At 34.4% G+C, this 6,625-nt stretch overlaps 1 long non-coding RNA gene across 1 annotated transcript in view; it reads right to left on the bottom strand.

The window, feature by feature from the left end:
• The window catches only part of LOC137640429 (uncharacterized), a 7,623-nt gene extending 3,274 nt beyond the window's left edge, over positions 1–4,349 (bottom strand). The window contains exon 1 of the long non-coding RNA XR_011044348.1: positions 4,107–4,349. This is a non-coding gene — a long non-coding RNA (uncharacterized lncRNA). The remainder of the gene's footprint in view (positions 1–4,106) is intronic.
• Positions 4,350–6,625: the final 2,276 nt, after the last annotated feature.

Genomic DNA, 6,625 nt, shown 5'->3' with positions numbered 1-6,625 from the left:
CTGGCTCGATTCAGTATAGGTCCATTAAAATTAAGAAGATCGAACTGTGTCGCTATAGTAGATAAAACTTGTCTTTTTGTTGATGAATTTATATCCAGTTGTATGGGTTTTGTAGACAATGTATCACTCATTCGATCCCACTCAAGTCCCAGCAGTTTCCTTTCTGTCGGAGTCTCTGTTTCCTGAATTTTGTCAATTTCCTTCTGTAATGACATGTCATTTGACAAAAACTGCTGAAGTGAAAACTTATATGGACTAAAAATATCCTCCAACATTGTATACATCCACAACAAACACTCAGACGTTTCTGCCGTAAATGCACAGTTGTCCATATAAGACAACTGATAAATGGTTCTCTTGAGTTTCATCAATGGAAAAGAATCATTGGTAGAATCCAGTATCAATATCTTGTATAATCCAAGCATTAATAATGCAGGTGAACATCTAAGCCCAAAAGGAAGTCTATTATTCTTATAGCCAATAATTGAAAAATCTCCCTCTTTAAGATTTCTAAACCATAAAAAACAAAGGCGATTTTGGTCGACTTCCTCAAGACCTATATTGTTGAATGCCTTCTTTATATCAAAGCAACATAGTTTGCTTCCGAACCTCAAATTGATAATGGAAGTGGAGAGTTTCTGATTTAATGTTGGACCTGCATGCATAGTTTGATTGTGATTCATACTTCCTTTGTCACTCAAATTGGACAGGAACACAACCCTACATTTTGTGGTCTCACGATCAGGCTTAAAAATGCCCATAAAAGGCATGAAACTGGACTCTGGATGCTCCTTCTTGAATTCATCAAGATTTTCAATTCTCTCAATTATACCAGCATCTGCTTGCTCTTTAAATACCATATTTATTTGCTTCAGTTTTTCATCTAAATTTCCTTGAAATTTTCTTTGCAAGCCTGACAGTATTTTCTCTGATATATTGAAGTTATTTCCCAAAAGATGAGAAACTCTAGGGTTCCAGAGTAATGGCATCACCAGCCTCCCTTCACTATTCCTTGTAGTTTTCTCTAAAACGTAATTGACCAACTCAGTATGGATTTCAACAGTTTCAGAGTATATTAAAGTCTCTCTATCCAATGCTTCGTCACAAACAGAATCAAGTACATCCTTGTCAATATCAACTAACCCACCGACTTCATCATCCTCTCCTTCCAAAACAAACGAGTCATTTTTATTTTTGATTTTACCAAAATCTATATTAGATGTTTGATCAAACTTAGCTTCTTCTGAGGGCAGGTAGTCTGGGGTTTTATTAGTTATCGAAATGTAGGAAGAGGACGAGACTTCAGGGGCATATGGTAAATGAGGCAGATCATGTAAAATAGTCTCAGTTGCTCCCTTTAACACTACACCATGAGGAGTTCTTGAATATATAGATTTCTCTCCGAATACAATTTCAGTCTCAGGTATGCAATAGCTGGATTTTGATCCCAAAATAAGCTGAATATCGGAAATATCTTCTGAACCACCCAAAAGTCTTGTATCTGCCAATTTATATCCTTTTGACAGAAATCCATTCACAACTCTGTTCAACTTGGGAAGATTCAAAGTAATATTTATATTTGGAAGGCACAATGCATAAATGACTCTTGAATCCCTGTCAAATTTCATTTCCACCTCAACAATTTTGGTGTCATAACTTCTAGGGACATTGATGCCATTCACAGTAAGTTTAATACTCTCTCGTATGACTGGTAGATTCAATTTGCTGGCCAACTCTTCAGATATAAAATTGGATTGACATCCACTGTCTTTCATACAACGCACATTGGATCCAATTATGTTACACGTGAAGGTTGGAAGAATCGTATCTCCCTCACTTGAGTTATTCAAAGCCTCTGTAATAGTAGTAATGTTATTCTGGGATCTTTCCATAGGATTTTTAGCCTTTGGGTCTTTCTTGTCCTTGTTTTTTTCATGGAACATTTTCTTGTTAAGGTCCAGATTCTTTTTACCCATGTCATTGGATTGATTTTCCCCTGGATGAGTGCACAAGTAATTCCAATGAAAACCTTTGCAATTTACACACCGATATCTAAATTTGTATCTGCACTTTTCAGTAGAAGATGATGCCAGGCCACATCTAGTACATCCATCGATACTCTTCAATTTCTCGACTTTGGAAACAGGAGAAATAAAGTTCGTACAATCTCTGATGTTATGGCTAGCCTTTTCTTCAACTGTGCTACGCAAGGAGCATGGATAACATTTTGCAGTAGCTCCAATAGTTCCCTCTGGTGTGAAGTTCACATTTATTGCCATATCCACAGAATGATCGGTTACTTTCACTTTCTTCTTATGGTGACTATCTTGTGCAGGCAGTGAAGAAATTATCACTAACATCTTCAATTGAAGACCATGTATGGTTAGTAATATTTATCAGTAAATCCCTGAACATTTCATTCAGACCTGTCTACACAAAGTATTGCAAAATATAATCAATAGTAACATTCAACTTACGGACATTCTCTATTATACCTTTAACTTTGGACACATATTCAAATGGGTCATCACATTTGTCCAAGTTTAGCTCAGATAGCTGCTTGATGGTGCTGAATTTCTGAACGTCTGGAGAAGCAAGTGCCTTTTCTAAAAGCTCCTTTGCTTTACTATATCCTTGGTTATGAGACTCCAAGGAATCTATCAAAACCAAGGCTCTTCCAGTTATCTGCTGCTTTAGGAGTAAAAGCTTTTCGTAGTCAGAGTATTCATACCTGTTGATAACTGCCTCAAACTGAGATAGAAATTTAGTTAGGTCTTCGTTCTCTTGACCAGATTATCGAGGTAAAGGAGCCGTTGGTCTCTTCAAAAGGGGAAGAGCTGGAGTTGGGGGTGATGGCGTAGTCGGTACAGGCAATTGGAGCTTAAATAAAGACAAACGTAGTTTGTCTTGATAATTTTCACAGGCCTCCAATTCTTCCATTAGTTCACTTTCGTTTTCTTCAGAACTCCATTTTATACCCTGTATTTGAAGATCCAAATCCTTCAAACGTGCCATGTTGTCAGTCAACTTAGACTCAAGTGCTAGCTTATCTGAAGCTTCAAGTAAGATGAACTGATCACGTTGATTAAACGACTCTGTAACAGACTTTCTTACAAACTTCCGAGAAGTTATTAATCTTTTCAGTTCAGTCATCTTGACTAATATACAAGTAACAATAACAACAGACCAGAGTAAAACAATAACTTGCAGTACTAATACAAGCAGAAGTGTATAAACAGTAATCACAAAAAGTAACTTAATGTAATTTTTATGTAAATTATCACCATGGACCCTAAACCTACCTCCAGGAAACAAAGCCACCCACTCAACTTCCAGATCCTGTCACGGTCGCCATGTATAAAAATGAGGTTTTTATACAGATTTCAATGATAAAAAACTCATTAAATTTATAAGTTGATATAGGGTATATTAATTAATAAAGTATAAGTTACAATGAATTTAATTGTAAAGTATATAATCGAATCACAAAAATGAGGTTTTTATACAGATTTTAATGATAAGAAAACTCATTAAATTTATAAGTTATTATAGGGTATATTAATTAATAAAGTATAAGTTACAATGAATTTAATTGTAAAGTATATAATCGAATAAAAAAATAAACTTCTGAATGAGAAACAAATACTTGACGAGAACCATAAGGATAGAAAGTGAGCACTTGGCCTGCATCATCCGGAGGCCAATGAAATGAATCCGAAAGTATAAAAACACATCTGAAATAGTGAACAATAGGAAATCTTGAGATTTCATTTATGAACAGAATCGGACGCAACTACCCCAATGAAATAACAGCCCAAAAATAATCTAAGTAAAAAGTAGTTTCCTATCCCAGTAAACAAAACGTCAAGATGATAATAAGAACAAACAGAATTCAATACAATTAAATAGTAAATTGATTAATGAAATTCAAACAAACAAATTAACTAGAAGTATAAATAAGTATATAAGGTAAGTATAGGTATGGTACGTATAATTTGGGTAAGTTTAGGTAATAACACTTATCACATAAGCATCGATTAAAGCTGCAGGAATAAAAATCAAGATCTGGACAGTTTAAAACAAATAAAAAATAGCTTTTTTTTTACCTTGTTTATAGTGTAATTTAGGAGATAGGTAGGCGGGTTCTCCTTTGGCAGGTCCGGGTCCAATGGTATTTTGAAAGAATTATTCCATATTTGTTTGACACATGATCGTGATGCAAATGATAAGATCCATAGGTCACTAAATAACTTCAAAGATTAATCCACTGTAAGTATGACTGGAACTTCTACAGTAGACTGCTGCTGTTCATGTTTTTGACAGATACTCTTCTTGACAGGTACTCCTGGTTCCCCGTCACTCAGTAAACCAAAAAAAAACATTTTCCGCATTAAAATTGGTGGTTTGTTTACGGCAGTAACCATTTAAAAGGATTAGACGAGAAAAGCTATTTATAAAATTTACGTTAATTCTAAAATGGACTAATTAAGTAATTACATAGGTAAAGTACTTTGATACTGATGCCGTAGTGATAATGCATATTTTTTTCTTTAAAAACTAGTAAAATTAAAAGAAAAATACATATTTTTCTACACACATATATATATATATATATATATATATATATATATATATATATATATATATATATATATATATATATATATATATATATATATATATATATATATATATATATATATAAATAAATATATATATATATATATATATATATATATATATATATATATATATATATATATATATATATATATATATATATATATATATATATATATATATATATATATATATATATATATATATATATATATATATATATATATATATATATATATATATATATAGAGAGAGAGAGAGAGAGAGAGAGAGAGAGAGAGAGAGAGAGAGAGAGAGAGAGAGAGAGAGAGAGAGAGAGAGAGATAAAACGTATTATTACTTCATTCCACTTCAATCATGATATGAAATTTGTTTGTGCTCTCTTACTAAGGAGTGAGACTAGTGGCCACTGAACCAGAGGGAATAAAAAGAGTTAGGGCAATAACAAGAGCTCTGAGAAAGAAAGGTCATGGTAGAAAGTTACTTCTTATGTGATATGCCAAATTAAATATTATTTCACTCTTATAACTGCCAAACAATAAAATTACTTAAACCTTACGAGAAATACCGTTCACATGTTTAGGCACTTCTATTCTACGGTCACAAAAGAAAAAAAAATTAAAGATAATTTAAGAATATGCCTGTGTTCACCATTTTAGGAAGATTAGATATAAATTAAGTTTTTTCTACTTAACTAAATACCCACCTCTGTAGACATCCAATAGCTAGTTTAGTGAATAACCCAAAGTAACACAATATCTTTTAGACGAAATTCTTTGTAAATCGAAAATATATTTTCTTTTCCAATTCAGGTCTTTCTCATCAGATATCAAAATCAACTATAAAGAGTTTTATGCATCTCCTGCTTCCTGAATACATTGGGCCTGACTAAAGGTTTTCGCTAACCATTTTTTTATGTTGCCATTAACAAAGGCAAAAGGAATTTATCTCCCAAGATCGATGCAGGATTACGATCGTGGAATGCAAAAGAAAAAAATATAGGTTTCTGCATATCTTCATAAACCCATCACAATGTTTTATATATATATATATATATATATATATATATATATATATATATATATATATATATATATATATATATATATATATATATATATATATATAAGGAAAATTGAAAGATTTGTACATGTGGAAATGCTCTTCAGTTTCGTCCGCCAATGGACCTATTCTTGGAGCGTTTATAATGCAAAGAAATAATACACACGTGTGACGGGCCGAGAGAGGAGTTGTGAAATCAAAGGCAGATTGGAAACGACTGAGTTATATTGTTGTGGAACACTCTCCTTATATACAAAACCTCAAGACAACAGGACATGATAAGTTCACAAGACAGACAATATCACAGAGGAAAAACCAGACAGGAATTTTCATGTTCGTTTTAGTGCGAGGGAGGAGCGAAGATACAAGCATAATATATACAAAAGGAATTATGTACAATTGTGTGAAACACGGTTGGTACATGGCTCCCCCCCTAAAAATGACATACTGTACATGTTAAATAGGGCGCCCTGATCTAGAGAGGCGAACTGTAGGCGGGTCATCTGGCAGAAGATAAGCAGGTTTTAGACGATCAATTGAGACCCAGTCTTCTTTGCCCCAAATGTTTAGGAGGAATGCTTTCGGACTGCGTCGGATCACAAGGAAAGGTCCCATGTAAGGGGGCGTTAACGGTGGCTTGCTGGTGTCGTTGCGCAGGAAGACGTGCGTTGCAGAGTGCAAGTCCGTTGGTATGTGATGCTTCGCTGGGGGCTTGTAAGTCTGGCGGCACGGAGTAAATTTTCCCACGACGTGACGTATGCGCTGGAGATCGTCGGAGGAGGTTGTAGAAGGAAAAAACTCGGCAGGGACGACCAACGGGTCGCCATACACCATTTCGGCTGCCGAGACGTCGAGGGCGTCTTTAGAAGTGGTCCTTAGTCCAAGGAGGACCCAGGGAAGCTGAGTGAACCAGTTGCAGCGGGACATCAAAGCTGCTTTGAGG

The sequence above is a fragment of the Palaemon carinicauda genome, chromosome 5 (assembly GCF_036898095.1).
Source record: "Palaemon carinicauda isolate YSFRI2023 chromosome 5, ASM3689809v2, whole genome shotgun sequence".
In the NCBI taxonomy this organism is placed as follows: domain Eukaryota; kingdom Metazoa; phylum Arthropoda; class Malacostraca; order Decapoda; family Palaemonidae; genus Palaemon; species Palaemon carinicauda.
This window is presented reverse-complemented; position numbering and strand designations above follow the sequence as displayed.